At 36.1% G+C, this 20,954-nt stretch overlaps 1 protein-coding gene across 2 annotated transcripts in view; it reads right to left on the bottom strand.

Moving 5' to 3' along the window:
* The window catches only part of si:dkey-12j5.1 (probable assembly chaperone of rpl4), a 117,758-nt gene that overhangs the window by 42,854 nt on the left and 53,950 nt on the right, over positions 1–20,954 (bottom strand). The gene's annotated exons all lie outside the window — the stretch shown is intronic.

Raw genomic sequence — 20,954 nt, 5'->3', positions numbered from 1 at the left:
TTTCCCCTTCCGAGATGCATGCACATGTGCACATCCCCCGTCTAATAAACAGTACAGTATCTAGAGAAAGATGATTTTCCCAACATATAACCTATTTTTTCTGAAGACAGAAAGCAATATAGCACAGTACCACTATTCAAATACTTAATAAACGTGAATATAAAAGAACACCAATGAGTCACATTTACATCAGTGAGTAGGATAAGTCTACTTGCTAGTGCAGTTTGTGGTACCTCTGATTGATTTCAGAGAGTTTCAACCTCGATTTCTGTACTTCTTGATGTAAATAAGCAAAGAAAACCCTGTTCCACGCAGATATGTTGAGGCAAAGTGAATAAGTATTTCAATGGCTGTTTGTGACAATTCAGTGAACTCTTTTAATTTAGAGCCAGAACTGCTTAACAGACATAACTTTGAAATTATCGCTCAAAACAGAATCACCAGCCACATCAATCAAATTTTCTTTTAGACTCACAGCAATCTTGGCCTTTGCTACAAAGTTCTCTAAAAACGGATTTCAAACCAAAACCCTGCAATTCATTTGCCTCACTTTTGGTTAAAATACCCTCTGAATTGAATGCAAAGCTGAGACGAATGCTCTGCTATCATCTTAACCTCCAGGACCGTCATTCCAAATTCCATAATGACAGAAGACAGTGTCATAGTTACATAGTCTTTTATCACACAGCTACTCGAAAGCAAAAGCTTTTGGGAAAACCTCTGTACTTTTTCCTGTGCAATGAAAATGTTACAGTTCTTACCATGCAAAGAAAGGTTAAGTTCATTGATCATGTCAAATATGTCAGCTAATTAGCCCAGTAAAACTTGAAAGCGCTGGTCCAGTAAGTGCTGGAGAAGTGGGGAGTGAGTGTTCATCAAAAACACACGATGAGCTGATATATCGAAAATAAACCATTATTTTGGCTACATTTGCGCTGTCAGTACTCTCGTCAGTATCTGTAGTGTGAAAAGGGGGCTTCGCCTCACTGCTTCAACATTCTGCTCCTCAATGTCTTCTGCCATATCAGCAATTTTGTTTACCGGTTCAGCAACTTCCCTTCCACATACTATCGATGCCATTTCAATCGCTGTTGGCAGCACAAGAGCTTCAGCAATCGTATGAGGCATTCCACTTCTTGCTATTTAGTTTCGTAGGAGACAGCGTACGATGCTTCATGCTTTGGCAGGTGTAGCGCTGCTTTCTTTGATTAACCTCCTCTGTCCTTTGAGTTGAAAGATCTTTCATTTGAAAAAATCTTGTGGCTTATCTTTGAGGGCTGGATGCTTGGTCTCCAGATGGCGTTACTTTTAGTTTGTTTGTTTTCATGCCATCATTGGCAAGAACACCAACACAGACAACACATTGTGGTCAGGGATTTTTGTCAGAACCAATACATGGTCCAAGTAAGAGGGTTGGTATTTCCTGTTCTTTTGTTTGCCCAGCTTTACCTGCTTCTTCATCTGGATCAACATAATTAACTGGTTTTTTTTAATAACGCTCCATTCTTTCCTATTGTTTGCTGTCTAATGTCAACACAACCGATCGTTAATGAGAACAAATAACATCCGAGTCACTTTTACGTTGGTTTACATGTCTGTTTGGATACTAAGGGGTTGATGATGTGCGTCAGAATACTGTTCAAAGAAGCTTTGGTATAATGCACCTTGTTTTACAATCGCGAAGAAGTTAGAAACAAATACTTACTAGTCAGTTCTTGCACCTCCCTGATAACCTTGTCACATCCCCCAGTTTGAAAACCTCTGGTTTACAGCCTAGTTGCATCTATCATCTCTAAATATATATATATAAAAAAAAAAGGTTTGTGCATTTGCTCAGACACAGCTTCAGTTCCTCCCCCAATAAAAGCGATGACCCTGACATAGCAGGACACAAAACAGCTTAAATCGCTTACTTTGCCCTTGTGTGAAAGTGTTGTCACACGGCTCTGGTTTATAGGATACGGTTTGGCTTCCTCTCAGTTCAAAGTAACACAATTAGTTTCAGAAGGTCTGAAGTCAAGTACGTTGTATCAGAAAACGACTCCAAAGCTGGAAACAGATTGTTGCACCCTGTAATTTAAACGACTGACCATTCAATTTATGAGCATTTGCTGCAATAAAATCAGAGCCTGAACTTAATAATAGCACATTTTATGTGACACCTATGACAATTACAATCTATAGTACTGCAGCCACCCTTTGGTCTGGGGAAGATGACAGCATTAATTATATATGCTTGCCATTTATCAGACTTAACTTGGCAGGTAACTGATCTCATCTCAAACTTGACTTTAGCATTTTCTAAATCCATTGGAATGGGGATAATTAGTTTTTAGATGAATGTTCTGCTTTTTATTTTATTTTTCTTGTTTAATACTGCTTTAACTTAAATTACACAGCAACTATGACAGAGGAGGCAGGCAATTTATTTTTGGAACATAAAAGGTTTAGCAGAAAAAGATCTAGTTAACCATTATGCAGTGAGGTGCTGTATTTATAATGTTTGAAAGAGATCCAAGAGAAGCAGACGGAGTGGCTTTTCTGAAAAAAAGGCTTGCTACAGTATATAGTCCTTGACCTTCACCCACGAGGTACATAAACAGTCATTTTGAGTAGCCAATACTGAACTCCATGGCTCATGATCTTACATCTGAGAAAGACTGTTATGGTATTTTATTAGCCAAGATTTTACAATGAAAAACTGTAGATGCAGGCTCCCGAGTGGCGCATCCAGCAAGGTGTTTCACGCGGATGTGCCCTATAGCCTGGGGATTGCAGGTTTTAGTCCAAGCTATGTCACAGCCGACCGAGACCGGGAGGTCTTAGGGGTGGCGCACAATTGGCAGAGTGCTGCCTGGGTAGGGAGGGCTTTGGTCGGCAGGGGAATCCACGGCTCACCGCGCATCAGCGGCCCTTGTGGCCGATAGGGCGTCTGTGGTTCTGCATGGAGCCTCCAGATCAGTTGTCCTCCAGCACTACAGGATCCACAGAGCGAAAGATGACGGATTGGCAGGGGCACGTTTCGGAGGACCCATGCTCCAGCCTCCGTTACCCGAGTCGCTGGGGGGGGTTGCGAGCGGTGGGTCGAGGATACAGATAACAATTGGGCACACTAAACTGGGGAGAAAACCGGGTTAAAAAACTGTAGATGCTATGCAAATGCATAGTTAGTTTTTTCTTTTCTTACTGTGGTAACAATACATTAAACATCAAATGGATTGTTTTCATAGATAACAAATTATATGTAATGCACAGTAAAGAAGCCAGATGAATAAGTCACTCTGTTTACTTTATCAGTAAGCACAACAGTCGGCTAGAGTAAAAAATAGTTTTTCATTTTTAAAGTTTGCGTCAAATTATAGGTCCTGGCCTCTTGTAATGAAACATTGATTTTATTTGTTGTTTTAAGTTATACAAATCTTATTTTAACATAAAAGGTGAAGGTCAATTAAATGCTAAGACTCTGTTTGTAAACACCAGAGGACTTTGCAAAGCAGTTTCAAATTCAGCTAAATATACTTTTCACAGAACCATAAGCATGCAGTAACTGCAACTTCAGCTTCCTTGTTCCAGCGAGAGGCCCCTTGACTATTTAATATGATTTCAAAAACCTCTTCAGCCTCGCAAGTGCCTCCCAGAGTCTCCTGCAGCAAGTATGATCTCATTTTTTTTGCAGCATATTCTATAAAGGCTTGTACTGAAGCTCTGGGGCGATATGCCTAATTTTTGTGTGTTTTTAATATATCATTAAGCAATGTTCTTATCATGTTTGGTAAAGGGCTTATTTATTTCTTTGTGAAGCATCAGTTCTTAGCTTATTGGTCACTCTGGATGTTTACTTGAAGTCAGAAAAAAAATTAAATATCTGGGATAAAGAGTGGAAAAATACCTCCCGGAAACACAGACAGGCGCTGGAACGCATAAGGCAATTTTAGATGAATGGTGTGGGCGAAACGAGAAGAACGCAGCACCCAAGAAGAGAGATAAGGGTTAACTGGCTGAATAAGCTCTGAAGGATACAGCTTAGAGAAATATGAGCTGAATTCATTAAAATTCATGCCTTTGCTACATCTGTTGATGCAGACGATATTACAAAGCAATATTAACGTACGTGCTCAGATTGTTTGTTAACTCTACAAAAAAAAGTGATCAATAGTTTTATTCTAGGATTTTTCATGTTGATTGATTTTTGCTCCCAGACCATGGTTTGAAAAAATCCCTAGACTTTACACAAGACTACACCGATTACATTTCTGCAGAAAGTAAAATATTGTGCAGCTCAAGTGTAGTGTATAGATGTTATTAAAAATGGTGTAGTCAATTAACCATTATCTGGAACACAGATAGAACACAGATTGCAGACCTGAGAGAATAATTCTGCATCCTAACTGTTTCAACTGTCTTGTTAAAGACTTAAACTCCCCTTTCAGACTCTCAGATTTTCTATTCCTCATGTCATTTGTACCAGCATGCACATGGAACCTATTAGCTAGAGCCATCTCCTCTCCACGTTGACTGCACGGTGTTGTCCTTCTCTGCACTTTTTCTAACAGTTAGCCAATCCCCACTCACTTCCTGCCGTTCATCCCTATTTACCTTCTCAGATCCCTCTACACATACAGTTCCACTGTCATGCTGTGGCACTGAAACGTCACATGGAGCAAGCACATTTATAAAGTTAAAATCAGAGTTGTTTTCAGTCTCACCTTCAGTATCCAAAACTAATCAAGTGCTCTTAATTTTATTAAACTATTTTCAATGAACTGCTCATTTAAGTTTATGCTTCTACATATTCCCATTTGTTTTTCAAGTTTGGCAACCTTCTACATTAAAGAACATACGACAGAGCACTTCTTGCAAATGAAGTCTTCCTTAAATTGAAATGCATTGACCAGCATATACATTTTACAAGAAACACAGATCAAAGCACGCATTTCAGAATACATAGTGTGTGGAAGACAATAAATAAATAGGATTTATAATAAATTAACAAAGAACAGTCGAAAAGAAGAAAAATGCCTTGTCCTGGGCGAGCATGTCACTGAAAAATGGTTGGTCCTGAAAGGGTTAATCTATGGATTCAATTTACTTCTGGCCTGGCCGAGGATTGCAATAAAACAATACAGTAAAGGGCTCTTAAATACATCTAATATTAAATCTCAGCGGATATTGGCGAGTTCACCTTTCCACTATTCAGTGGCTCTCACAGAATTGTTCACCTTTCTCCAGGTGCAATCTTTGTCTTCATTGTGCATCCTTGGTCAACCTTTCCATTCAATTTAAAATGTATTCTACTCATTTTTGCTGGGAATGTAACTGTTTTTTGCACTGCGACCTAAATGGGTCTGTGTTCGTTGTCAATTATAGAAGAGGGATGCCAGGATGTAACTGAAATAACAGGTTATCAAAGAAACATGTTATTTAACTCTCATTAGAGCAGAGCTTTTCAAAGTGTTCTTTTTTTAGCAGTTACCAGCTTCTCTAATTCCCTTGGAACTTGAGGCTGCCTTATCTCTCAGCAAGAAACACATGTTCTAAAGTTAATTAAGAAACACTCATTATAATACAGGAGTGCTAGTGAATAAAAGGGGAGCACCGTCCACCAGCTTATTTCAGACAACTTAGGGACAAAATTATAATGTTACAGGTTCAGATTCTCAATGGTCTGTGAAGAAACTGAAAATTGAACAGAAAGTCCAGGGTCCTAAACATCTGCATCAAGATGATGTCAACAATTTGTATGTTTCTTGGATGCAATTAGTGTTGAAGAAAGCTGTAACTGCATGTAATGATCTGTAGCTAGACTTTCAATGAAGTTCCGCTGTTTTATGGTGATTGAAGTTCCGCTGTTTTATGGTGATTGTTCGCTTGTATTGAACTGTTTGTGCAACAGTTGAGACATAACACATTTTTTAAAGTGATTGTTCCCACTGTTCCAACTGTTTTTGACAGACATTTCTTTTGATTCCCGGTTGTGATACTCTTCAAAAGAGGTTGAAACAAACTACATTTGTATCTATTAATCTTTTTAGCCAAAATGCAGACTCTGATTGAGACTTGTAGTTGTTAAATTGTAGTTGCTGCTTCAGTTTTGTGAGACTCTTGGAAAGGTCATCAAGGAAAATGAAAATCTGTTCTCAACTGACTTATCAGGTCAAACAAAGGCTTCACTGCTTGATTAAATGAATCACACGTACTGCAAGGATACAATAATAATAAACAAACTAAGGTATTTGATCTCAATGGTGTTCCTTGTGAATTAAATAAAATTGTACATTATAAAATAAACTAAAGGTTTGCTGCTCATAACATTAAATTCATGGCTGAGCAGTTTTATTTAACATCCTTCTGGACATTACTTTGGACATTTCATGTTTCAAGTAAGCATAATCTGCTAACTTGTTATGAAGACTTGTATTTTTTTCTTAAACATCAGCTTTTGCTGACAGCTTAAAAACATGTTAGTATTCATGTAGGTTGTGATTCATGAAAACTGCAGTCAAGTATATTGCATGCCTTGTATATAACACGCATCCTTTGTATAGTGCATCGCCATGCTTACAAAATGTATAAAAGGGTGCATGCTATATTTAAAAAAATAACAGTAGCATGTCAAAATTTTATTTTAACAGAATCAATTTATTAGCACTGCAGAACAGAGCCTTAAATCATGCTTCTTTTAATAATCACTAATGAAAGGATTTGCAAACTGATGCACAACATCAAATTAAATTTATTGGCAGAGCAAAGTTATAGTCAATCCTAAATTAGGAAAAGATTTTACTGGGTTGCTATTGAACTTTAAAGTAACTTACTGATTGGTTGTTTAATCCTTCTGCTTCCCCTGCTGCGTGGTGATGACCTAATGCCTCGCTGCATTACAGTTTACACTAGAATTAAAACATTACTCAGGTACTTCAATTAAATGGTACAGATTGGCTGGCCCTAGTCCTGACCCTTTGGTAAATGCTTAAAGAAAGTCCATTTCCAAACAGGTTTACAGAGGCCTGCCACTCAACCAAAACTGCTATGTGAAAAAGTGATAGCTACATTTTTCCTGCTCCAAGATTAATGAACTGTATTACAAGAGGCATTTGTTTAAGTTTTGTTTTTTTACCAATGTTGGCATACCCATTATTTTAAATAAACCACTACACAAAACCAGAAGGCTTAATGTGTGGACAGTTCACAGTCTGTGCAATAATGTTGCCATAATAACCCAGTCCTTGGATGTCGACACACATTAGTCATACTAAACCAGAGCACTGAATGACTGAAGTGTTATTTTTTTCTCTCTAATATGAGTGTCTGCCTAAATACATTTATTACACATTTTCATTTCAGAAGGGCACAGCAGTTACTATCATTGGAAACTTCATGACAGTGAGATTAAAATGTTGTGATTTTTTGTAACATGACTTGGGTTTCTAAAGTTTGGTTGGTATGTAGGTTGAATATGTTTTCATCTACACCGGTTATTAAAAGTCAACAGAGCATAAGTATATGGGCAGTATGAGTGGGGTGGGTTTATGAACTGCTCGCGTTGTCAGCCAAGGTCACAAACAGTGTTTTATTGTCATCGCGAGCCCTTTCTCTAGTCTGTGCATTCCAAACTCATTCTGGCATTTTTCGTATGGCTATTTATTTATTCATTCATTCATTCATTTTGTAAATTACTGTAACATTACTGTAATAATAGAAAAAGACTAGCACATTTGAATTATTAAAATATCCACCAACTCTGAAAAATGTTGCTAAAAGCATCAGCAAGAAATAAAACACTTTTTATTTATTTATTTATTTAAATAATGCATACTGTTATTAGTGTTAGGGCTTTCACTAACATGAGTAGACTAGACATTATCTTTTTAAATTATGCCTATATTTATCCTTTTATTCTCGACTGTGGTCAGAATCACAGTTCTTGAAAATTGACCTCTTAATAATTAGCAAATGTCTGCAACAAATATGATTCTAATAACATCACTAGTCATTTTAGAAAAAGTCACCCTCCACTGATAAGGTATCAAAATACATCAACCGAAGCATAAAATGCATGATTTTGATTAATTGTGATCTTCATTGCCACCACAAATTTTTAAGTTTTGTACACCCCCTAAATGTCAAGCATCACCTGTACATAAAAAAGTACACCCATATCTCCTGCCACAAATTAGACCTCTCAGAACAATGAAAAAAGAGATCCCCTTGACCTACATCGACAGCATTTTAATGTAAAAATGTTATTGTGACATACAGACAGACATACGAATAGCCTCCCAACTGTATATCCCCATATTCTGTTACTCTAAATGTCTCGTGCTAAAGAATGTTCTTTCTAAGGCTCGGATCAACTGGATAAAAGGTTCCTATTGAAACAAAGGAGCATCACATTTGCAGGAATGTAAATGTGACCTTTAATATAATACTTTATATAATCTGCAACATAATGTTCCACTAGTAGTTCCTTTGTCTTTTATTCTGTGTTATGTAACAGCATAGCAGAAATTAATTTAAATATTTTCTCTGTTGAACTATTTGTGGAGGAAACTGAATGACCATTCGTGGTAAACAGTTTTTACTGGCCGCAGGAGGATGTCCCAGTTCATGTAACATCCTCCTAAGGTGAATACACACCATATGTTTTATGTTAACTTAATTAATCCGGCTATTATTTTATCTGGCAGATCTTTATTATCATTTTTAACAGACTATGCTTCAGTGCTTGTTTATAGCCTCTTCACAACCGTCTTTTTAGATAGAAGCTTAAGCTCAGTCTGGCAATTTGCAGCCAGTCAGTCAGACACGGGCACATCAGTAACTGACATTTCTTGACTGAACTCGTTCTCAAGGAAATCGGGATTCAAATCAAAATAATAGAAATCTGAAATTATTTCAGACATTTAAAAAACACTTGGCAGCATTGTTTGAACTACTGAAGTACAGTTCTGTCCTGAAAAATGTATTTGCGCTACATATACCCATGCTTGTGGTATACATTGAAATATTTACAGCTATGAACTGCTCAGTACACTGACGAAGGTACTAGCAAAGATGTACAAAACTGCTGCCACCTCAAAGTCTAGACCTATAACACTATGTAACACAATTTTTGTTCCTGGGTAGTAAGTGTTATTTCCTAATTGCTTATGCCTCAAAAGTATAGAAAATGGCTAAATACAGTAAATACAGTATAATCGTAAATCTCAAAAAACTACTCACTTCAAAATCTTTTGTAGTCATTTTTGTATTACTTTAGTATAAATACATGTTCATTTGGATTCATATGTTGTTTTTTTCTGACTTTATGTGAACGAAAAGACACACATTTGTCTGTTTTCCCATTGGAAATAGTGATATTTTGAAATATCATTGTCCTGGTCACAAAAGCAAAGTTTGTAGGGAATAATAGCCATTTTCTATACTTTTGAGGCATAAGCAATTAGGAAATAACACTTACACGGCGTAATCAGAGACAAGTTGGAGTCCTGACTTCATATTTGCAGGGATATATATATATATATATATATATATATATATATATATATATATATATATATATATATATATGAGCATCAAAAGAAACTTATCACTTATATTTGGATAAAATTCACTAGATGCGATCGAAAAATGACATCATGAAGATGCTGCAAAATGATGTGTCGATCTTGGGCATGTGTGGTGACTCTTGGTCTCCCAGTTCGTGGCCTGTCATTGACAGAGTGTGTTTGGTTATACCGTCTTGTCACGTTTAAAATTGCTGGCTGTGAGCACCCAAGACGGCGAGCCACAGTACACTGTTTTAGTCCAGTCTCCAACATGCCGATTCCACAAAGGCGTTGCTCTCTTGACAGACGTGGCATATTGTTTTTTTTTCGTTTTCTTCCTGTAATTTTCTTTATTGCTTGCAATTCAACATTTGAAATCACTCGTTATCCAGTGTCCAATCAACTGTCTCACTAATTAGGTGATGAAGTGCATATGCTTCAATCATAGTCACTCAAGCCTGTCATGGTCAAGGATGAATGATCGAGTGATTAAAAAGAAACCAAAATCATTTTATTAATGTCCATCATTTATATAACTTATTTTTTCGAAAATAAATGTGTATATAATAGTGATATGTTTCTTTTCATGCTCGGTATATATATACAGTGCCTTGCAAAAGTATTCAGACCCCTGACCAATTCTCTCATATTACTGAATTACAAATGGTACACTGAAATTTCGTTCTGTTTGATATTTTATTTTAAATCACTTAAACTCAAAACAAATTATTGAAAGGTGACATTGGTTTTATGTTGGGAAATATTTTTAAGAAAAATAAAAAAACTGAAAAATCTTGCTTGCAAAAGTATATAACCCCCAAACATTAATATTTGGTAGAGCCACCTTTCGCTGCAATAACAGCTTTAAGTCTTTTGGGGTAAGTATGTAGCAGCTTTGCACACAGTGTCGGAGTGATTTTGGCCCATTCTTCTTGGCAGATTTGCTGCAAGTGGTTCAGGTTGGTTGGACGACGCTTGTGGACCGCAATTTCAAATAGTGCCACAGATTCTCAGTGGGATTGAGATCAGGACTTTGACTGGGCCACTGTAGGACATTCACATTTTTGTTCTTGAGCCCCTCCAATGTTGCTTTGTTGTGCTTGGGATCATTGTCCTGCTGAAAGATGAATTTCATCCCAAGCTTCAGTATTTTAGTGGACTGAAGCTGATTCTCTTGCAGTATTTTCCTGTATTTTGCTCCATCCATTCTTCCTTCAATTGTAACAAGATTCCCAGTCCCTGCTGATGAGAAGCATCCCCACAGCATGACGCTGCCACCACCATACTTCACTGTAGGGATGGTGTGTCTTGAGGCATGGGCAGTGTTAGGTTTGCGCCACACATCGCGCTTTGAGTTTTGGCAAATAAGCTCTATCTTGGTCTCGTCTGACCACAAAACCTTTTCCCACATCGCAGTTGGGTCACTCATGCTTTCTGGCAAACTCCAGACGTGCTTTCTGATGGTACTTTTTGAGTAACGGCTTCTTTCTTGCCACCTTCCCATACAGGCCTGTGTTATGCAGAGCTCTTGATATGGTTGACTGATGTACCATTACTCCAATCCCAGCCACTGAACTCTGTAGCTCCTTCAAAGTGATTGTTGGTCTCTCTGTGGCTTCTCTCACAAGTCTCCTTCTTGTTTGAGCGCTGAGTTTTGAGGGACGGCCTTTTCTTGGCAGTGCCTGGGTGGTGTGATGCAGCTTCCACTTCCTGATTATTGATCCAACTGTGCTCACTGGGATATACAAACACTTGGATATTATTTTGTACCCTTTCCCTAATCTATGCATTTGTATTACTTTATCTCTAACTTCTGTAGAATGCTCTTTGGTCTTCATTTTCCTTCAGATTCACAGCCTTACCAATGATCCTTCAACAGTGGGGTTTTTATCCAGAAAATGTGACAGCAACTTTAATGGTTCACAGGTGGAGGCCAATGGTAAGGTAACTGTGTCCTCGTTAGGGCAATTTCTTTCATCGGTGCAAACTGGGAGCTTCCACAGCACAGGGGTTGAATACTTATGCAAGCAAGATATTTCAGTTTTTTATTTTTCTTAAAAATATTTCCCAACATAAAACCAATGTCACCTTACAATAATTGATTCTGAGTTTCAGTGTTTAAAAATAAAATATCAAACAGAACGAAATTTCAATGTACCATTTGTAATTCGGTAATATGAGAGAATTGGTCAGGGGTCTGAATACTTTTGCAAGGCACTGTGTGTGTGTGTGTGTGTGTGTGTGTGTGTGTGTGTGTGTGTGTGTGTGTGTGTGTGTATATATATATATATATATATATATATATATATATATATATATATATATATATATATATATATATATAATATATAGGGTTGTGACAGGGTGCTCATGTCGTGTGTGGGTAACCGCTAGTATGCGTGACAGAGAGACATGGGAGTTGGAGTTGAAACGCCGCTCAGGTGCGCAGGATTTATTAAAACAAAAGAACTTCAGGATTACCACCCCGAAAACAGTAGGAACTGTCGTCATAAGTGTAAAAACAAGTACTCAGGACATCTAAACCACAAAACAGACTAGTGTCCAGAATCTCTTAATTACCTGGAAGGGCAGTGTAGATAACCTTCATGAAGTCTCATGTGTTATTCTAAACTGCCGAGCTGTTATAGAACAATCAATTTGCTCAACATATCATAATATTTGCATATACATGCAAAAAAAAAAACACACATCAAAAAAAAAAAAGGGGGATTGTATCAAGTGGCTAATTATCCTCTTAAAATATCTAAAACATTTCACCCATACTTCCCTCTGGTACAATACTCAAAAATGATAATAGTTTAACTAAATGCTTTCTTAAAAAACTAAAACGAAGAAAGCTCTGTCTGCAAGTGTCACTTTCTTGTAGTCTTGCACTTTCCTTCATCATTTTACCTGGAGAGCCTTCTTTCCTATCATTAACCAACATGCTGCTCCACTTAATGACGACAAAGCTTTGCAGCCAGTGACATGCTGAGGTGAAAGGACCTAGGAAGCAAAGCAGCAGCAGAATACCTGAAAGCATGGCAAGCAAACTGTTCCCAGATATCTTATTTTTATGAAAACACATTACATCTGTAAATCTTTCAAAACTGCACACATTGAGATCGCCATAACAGATGGAAGCATCCAACAGCTAAGATATAGACTTTTTGTTATTTATAACCACTTTAAATGTGAAACCATTTTAAAAAATACAATGCTCCAATCCTGGGTAAAATATGCTGCCGTTTCCATAATTTTAAAATCTGTAGGTGCTACAGTCAAAAGAAAGCACAGCTTATGCAGCAGCAAAAATTAAAAACTGAACTACTGCAAGAGGAGCTAACTTAGAACTGTCACCAAAAAAATGTCATGGAGAGGTGAGTTAACAGATATTTCCAAGAAACTCAGTAAAAGTTAAAACTTCAATTTAAAAATGTATTTTTTAAATACACATTAATAATGTCAAGTGTTATATAATATGTAAATATTTAAAAAATGCCTGTGCAGTAGAGCTATAGCCAGCAGCTAGAATGATAACCCTGTCTAATCAACTGAATACAGTAATTTACCACAGCCACAGTATACCTCCAGAAGGGGGTAAAACAGGCAGTGTATTTATTAAGAGGTACAGGTCTGCTGGGAATCCACAACACCAACAATGCGTTATTTGTCACACTTTCATGTTCTCCATTTATAAAAACACCTTTTTAAGATTCAGGGAAAAAAAGCCTTTTTTTATTATCTTTTACAGCGCAGGAATACTATCGATGAAACTACAGATTTAAAACAGTGGCAAATTTGATAAAAAGTATTTTGTTTTGCCTCAGAACATTTAGTATCCAAAACAGTTTGCAGTTATCAAAAATGTATGCAGTCATTTTGAAGAAAATATTACAATTGTATTTTAAATACTGTGCACTTAAACGGTAGGCCCTTAGGAAATACTAAACTACATACTAACACACCAAGTTAAATCCCACTCTCCAGTGACATTTTCTTGCCATAAGCCATATTTGAATAAATCTCAGTGTTTGCTTGTTTCAGGAGGAAGGTAGTCAAATACAATTTTAACAAAATGAACCGACAGAAAGGCAAGAGTTTAAAGTTTCATTCATTAAAATGCACTTTAAGCACAGAAAGCAAACACACACACACGCACCCAAAAGGACATTTAAATAATGTGAACCTAAAGAAACCAGATGTGTTCGCCTATCCGGTTCTGTCACAAGGTGATAAGACCTTGGGAGAGGCATTCCTCTTGCAGTCATCACTGTGCAGCATAGTTATAAAATGAATTACAAATTTTGGATATTAATTCATCCCTGCTGCAAGATAATGTCATAATTTTTCTTAATAAACCTCTATTTTACATGATTTGTCATAAAGACAAATGGGAATGCAAAGATGAGCGGTTTCACATTTTTTCAGATTGCATGTGCCTCTGTTTAACATACATCACTGGGCTGCCCTTCCCTTTTTGTATGTTTGATCATCTATCTGACATCAGAGAAGTTTATTGCTGTTTCACTGGATTCCGTGACATATCATCAAGAGTCTTAACAATAATTTCTCCAAAATAAAAACTGCACAGAATATTAATACAATAAATAAATAAAATAAATAAATAAATACATAATATGACATAATCTGTTAGAATGCTACTCGTGACAATTGCCGGTTTACTAAAACAACCCCTTCTTATGTACTGTGACAAAAACATTCTGACCTGCTCTGAGGCTCATATGTATTTGTACTACAAATAAATTAGACAGTCCTGTGTATTTCATTTCATTATTTAACGTGTTTCCCCTCAATAACCACTTCCTTCTTCAGAGTCCTAATGAGACTACTGTTTTAATATTCTGTTCTGCTCGCTAAAATCATTAAGTATTACAATACTGAAAGAAACTCAATTATGAATTATTCTTCTTACTATTATGACCTGTCTTTCAGAAGCTCACACCATAGATCTTCTTTAAATGTTAATTAATGTTTAGTTCCTATTGCTGTTAAGCACGAAGAAGAATTATCATATACAGTCTTTAGATACTCAATATTCAAATTCCTAACATTATTAGAAGCACTGTGGGCATTTTATTCTAACAGTAGACTGCTTTTAAGATGCAACAGCAAAAGTAAAATAAAGAATGCTATACCAATAAGCTAATTTAGACAGCTACTCAAATTCAAATGTTTTTTCACTTTCTCCAGCCAATCTTGTAACTAAATGTGCCATGACATTAAAGCCTTTAGACTGGTATAGCCATAGGGTCTGTTAAGCACTGCAATAATAGAACTACCTGCTTAAGAGAACACATTTAGGATTTATTTTCTAACACCATATCTGAATCCACAATCTATCAAGGATGGCATGCAACTACAGTAAGCAACTCTCCCATTCATTGGGTGAATATATAGTAACATTTGATTAGAGATCTTGTATCCTAGTAGCTGTATAATTTTGATTTTAGTGGATGAAATTACTACAAAATGTAACTGGTTATACATATCTGATCTGAATATTTACATTTTAACACACACACACACACACACACACACATATATATATATATATGGGGGTTATTTTCAACACAAATACATTTTTTAATATTGTTTCAGACATTTCACCAAATCATTTAGCCTCAATGAACCCACATTCCTTTGCATGTAACTTTTCTCTACACATTGCATTTTCATGGACCATCTGCCCTGCAGCAATTTGTTTTCCTCTGCAGAAATGCAACTGTTCAGAGAGAAATATTCATGCACAAAAGGGTAGTGAGTCTCATCACCATCTGGTCAAATCTGATTACTGCACAAACTAGGAATCTCATGCTGGCTACACTGTAGGGAAGATTATTAAGAGGCTGCCATTTACCATTTGTAACCACAGCAGGGAATAAGTGTGATATATGACTAGCAGAGTGTGCCAAATTCACAAGCGGCACACAGTCTTACATTTATTCTCAGTTGGCTTGGCCTGCAGAGGTTTCTGTGCAAATCAATACTTTTCAGAGAGCAAAATCGAGTAAAGTTGTGATGCTGTTGCAAACAGATCTGCAGTAACAGGACTAGCATTTCCCTTCTCATTAAACATCTTACACATCGTCATGGACTGTGTGAACTGTAAATATAATTATGGCTTCTGATTTTTGGTTTTAACCGATAAGAAATTATGAAACACCCCTGTTACAATTATTTTTAAATTGGTGTATATCCAACAAACGCCAGGAAAACACAGGAAATGGTTACTTAATTCACGTTGACTTGACCCCATTTCTCGTGGGAAACAAAAAAAAAAAAAAATCTACAAAAAAATTATAAATCCCAATGCAGTTGGGCAATGTCACTCCTTCCTGACTTCAACCTCACAATGATTCGTTCTGAATACTATAATCCCACCCCAACTACTGAGTGGCAGCAAATTCCTACATTTCTATTGGAGGATTGTAACACGCTTGTGAGATTTAAAACAAACTGCTCTTGCTCGTGAGATTTAAAGCTATATTACAATATACAGGCTTGTGGATTTTAAAACAGAATTGCAAATTATGTTAAAATGTTAATAAATAAATAAATAAATAAGCCTAAACACATAAAAAAAACAGTGACCATAAGGATTTTGTTGTGGAAGACAGCAAAGGGAAGAAGGTAAAACTGAAGTGCACAAGTACTGTTGAGTTACTATACATATTGTGACAGAAAAAAAAATAAACCGAAAACAATAACTAAGCGTAATTCTACGTGATATAATGGGCCCAATGTTATTGCTAATTGCACTTTCATATTGCCAGTTTTATATATTGTTCTATTTCTGTATTTATGCATTTATATTATCAAGTGTACACAAACATGAATACCAGTATTACTGTGTAAATACTTAAATGCAGTATATTTGTGTGTGTTATGTTAACTGTGTAAATACAAGCATTGGTTTAGTGACACAGCCAATGTGAAAGTCTGCATAAGATGTACAGTATTCTAAAAAAAGAATGTTACTTTGGTGTGAAAGGACCTTTAACATTTAAACTTGTCAGTAGTCAAAGCAATAGTCTTTATATTATTGGTTTTGGTGTATTATTTAAAAGCTCTTGTGAATTTCGATGTAGCTAAAACTAAAGTATTTGGTAACCATTCCGTGATTTTTAAAAAACAATTTTGCCGTACCTCGACCGTGAAATGTACTAAAAATTACTGTGCCAAAATCGTAGCCTTACCTGTGAGTTTTGCTACATGAGCTATTTGTAAAGTACAACTGAAACTATGATATTTGTACAGCAAATCTTGTTTTAACCATTTGTTCCTCATTTTGTTTGAATATCATGACAATAAACAGCTGTTTGTATTGAAAGCCTTTTGTGTGTTGCAGTGTGTTCACTCGGGTTGGCTGCACACCCTGACCGCTGTCTTTCAAACAGTGTAGACTGCTTCCCTGGTGTCCCTTATGTTCAATCTATATATTTACATTTAGTTAAGCAAATAAAAAAAATAAAACACAATGAGTGGCAATGCAATAGCTGTAGCAATCAAACAACTGGAGACCGATTACTTTCAGCAACTTTATTACAGGACATCGTCATCGTCAGGACAACATTAACAGGCACTGTGCTCTCATTTCTATCAATGGCAGGAAGATTTGAATACACTTTCTGAACACATCGTGAACTAGATAGAAAAAATACCAAAGAACTCAACTTTAATATTGTAATATTGTAAGGGCCCCCACCCACCGAGTTAAGCATTTCTAACTGGGTTACTGAAGCCTGAAGGTTTCCAGACCACATGTGGAACACATTTGTATTTATTAGAAACTAAAACTAGTGCTGCATAAAATCACGGCTTGGGACATTTAACTGCATGATGGTAAAGTTATTTTCTTCAGGGTTCTATTACTTAATTCTGACAATGGGACATCTCATAACCAAATGATTTCTTAACAGAGATCTTGAAGAAAATGATTCATAAAGGAATTTGATGAGCCTTTGCCAATAAAATATGAAACTGTGAACAGATTCCCCTGCATGCCTAGTTCCTTCTAAATCAGATGTCACCTTGTCACTTCACTGAACCTTTTTTAATGATGATGATGATGATAAACATGTTTTTAACCCAGAACTGTTCCACTCTTATAAAACTTTTTAGATCACATCTGTTCCAGATACAAAAATTAAATAAACAAAGAACAATTCCATACAAACGCATGCGCTTTGATTAAGAAGGATACTCCCCACACCCCCTTCTCCTTAAGAAACTACACAAACACAAAGTCTCCCTGCTGTACAGCAGCAAAGTAAGTTGCAACGCTGGCTGCTGTGTTTGGTTACAGGGAAAAGCAGCTGATGGATCTCTAACCAACAGGCAGGCGTGGCCCAGCACAGCATCTTGCGATAAAAGGGGTCAGATAATACACCTAGGAGCTGCTGCAAAGCATTAGGACTAAGAAAGCCCATGCTACCTGAACAACAAAATCCTCCGATCACTGTGTCTATTAACCAGGATCGGAGCTTTGTGATTAAGAAGTCACCTTCTTTCACCACCGTGTGGAGTCGGAGCTCGAAGAGTAAGGAAGTACATACCACCAGATGTGTTGCTGGTTGCATCACGTGGTTCTTTGTTTACCTTAAATAAATTATGCAGCATTGTCATCATTCACTGGAGAAATATATCAGATGTGATGACATCATGTATTTATTTATTTCAGGTTCTCTGCCATTGCAGATAATCACCAGCAAAGAAAAACATGGGGTTTTTTTTGTATTTAATGGAGTGCTTAGCAATGTTTTAAAATTCAGTTTCTTAGATCTCGATAGCATTAACACATTATCACTGGTCCTTATTTTCTTCTTCAGAAAATCTCTTTGCAAAGATGTTATTCTGTAGCATGTGACCTTCCTCAAATTAAGTGACTAAACGTTAGGCAGAAACTGTTAGATTGCGCAGCGCTGCTGAAAACAATGTTTGTTAATAAACTAAAAAACAACTCTTAAAATAAAGTGTGACCAACTCTGCTTTGTATTACCAGGTTGGGTGGGATCCAGTGTGCTAAAAATGTGTTTACATCTGGGGGAAGGAAATTAGATCAGATAAGCCATTAAATGCAGGTGGAAAAGACAAGGAATGTCAGTCCCTGAATGTAACCACACCCACACAGCACCACACCCAGTAGCATTCAGAACCTATATAAATTAGAAATAGAGATTAGTTCAAAACCTTTCCTGACAACCAACAAATACCATGCTAATTTGGCAGGGGAATTCATTCAGACATGGTAAATATTACTTTAGTTCTGTATTAGGCTATAAACCTTTGAACTAACATGTTTTAAAAAGTTTCCCCAATTGTATATATGATCAGTCCTACAATTTAGAATATGACTACTAGTAATTGTTTGTAAAAAGGACATGAACCATACTCTGAGTGATGTACTATTTATTTTTGGTATACTGATATATTGTTCTAATCTTAATTATCTCAGAATAATGTTGTAAATTTACTCTGATATGTCGTAGTAGAATATAATGTGATGAAAGTTGAATTACTGTTTACCATACTTTTAATTGAACCATGTGTTACATATCAATTTGAATAAAAACATACTTATCAAAATTGAATTATTATTACACATAATAAGAACTAATTATCATATTAATACAAATCCAACAGATTAACATTACAGTATTTAAGATATTTTTCAATTTTCAACACTCAGTTGCAAATTTTAACACGTACTTATAAGAACAACAAAACGAATGACATTTCTCGATTGATCCAGTTTTGCGGGGGGGGGGGGGGGGGGGGGGGGGGGGGGGTGGGGGGGGGTGGGGGTAATAATAGCTTGTAATTAGTTGGCCATTTGCCATCTTGTTTGCTGGGTGATTTTCAAACTGCTGTTTTGTTCTTATGATTATTGTTTTCAAGTAAAGTACCAGTATTATTTTCTAAAGTATTTTCCTTCAAAAAACTTTATCAGACCTTATTAGAAGCTTAATTGCTCCAATTAACAAATTTAGGGTATGGTTAGAACAAAAACCAGGAGGGACACTGGCCCTCCATGACCTGAGTTGTGCACCACTGGTATATAGTATGAACTTGAACGTAAGCCATATCTGCACTATGAATCATATGTATAACTTTTTTTTTTTTTTTTTTTTTTTTTTTTTGATCACATGCATATTTCTATGCACATTTAAACGGCCTGTGGGAACCGTAATGGGTATCTGCACATTTATTTTATTTCAACCTCTAATGAGTTTGTTACTTCAAGAGGAAGATACAAGGTAAAATGCTGAAGGACTGGCTGAGTTGTTGCAGAAGACATTACTTTTGCCCTTTTCAATATTTATCATAACTAGAACTGCAGTTGGTACTTTAAGCTCTGTATTAAATTGCTTGTGGAGAGCTGTGAGGAGATCAGATAAATTGCTAAAACTACCCTGAAGATACACTTGTAAAATTAAAATCTGAAGATCAAGGGAAGAACTGCACTGCAGTAGCAAAAGTGTTTTTCAAACTGTTCATACAGTTACTCCAATATCTGCTCTTACTACATACATGTCATTATAAGTTTCATCCAAGACATATCATTTAGCAGACAAGTGATAAGCTAAATAGTGTAATTAATCGATTAAAAGCCCTAATTGTTACCCATTACTGGGAAATCTGCTCTATATTATCAATTATATTAAATTTCCTAGTTTTTGAAAAAAAAAAAAAAGGTGGTTCAGTCTGTATTTCTTCCACCAGTTGTTTTTTGAACTTCAGGTTGTTCAGGACTGCTGAGGGATTTTTGCATATGAATGTGAACTACATAAATTCACTGAGCAAATTAACAAATCTTACCAAGCTTTGAAAATCTCACACCGTATATGACAGGAACACCAAGGGCACAGATAAACTGTAATTTTTATAATTTTCAATTTTTATATGACATTTTAGCATATGCCAATAATTTAAATTTAAAACAGTTATTATGTTTTGGATTCCATACTGTACTTTATAGGTTAAATAAGTAGGATAAATTACTTCTACAACTAGATACAATTAGCTTTTACCATATTACTTTGTTATATCTTCATACAACATGTCTGTAGTGTATTGTAGAATAGATGTTACATAGCACAGCGTCACTTCTAAAAAGCAAGATATAATTTGCTTGTATTAAAATATATCTTCATACATCTGTGATGTAACGCGAAGAATGTTACATTTAGAAGAGCTTCATTATCATCAACAAAAGTGACACCCCTGTGGCTTTTAAGTATAAAATAGTCTCCATTAACAACAGACATGAGGAAATGCACATTAGATTATGTTAGCTGTATTCAAGCAAGACTAATTCATTTTGAACTTTAGTCACATCGCTATATAAACCTGGCAATACAAAAATGTAAGCGCTCAGATTGT

The sequence above is a fragment of the Polyodon spathula genome, chromosome 4 (assembly GCF_017654505.1).
Source record: "Polyodon spathula isolate WHYD16114869_AA chromosome 4, ASM1765450v1, whole genome shotgun sequence".
In the NCBI taxonomy this organism is placed as follows: Eukaryota; Metazoa; Chordata; class Actinopteri; order Acipenseriformes; family Polyodontidae; genus Polyodon; species Polyodon spathula.
This window is presented reverse-complemented; position numbering and strand designations above follow the sequence as displayed.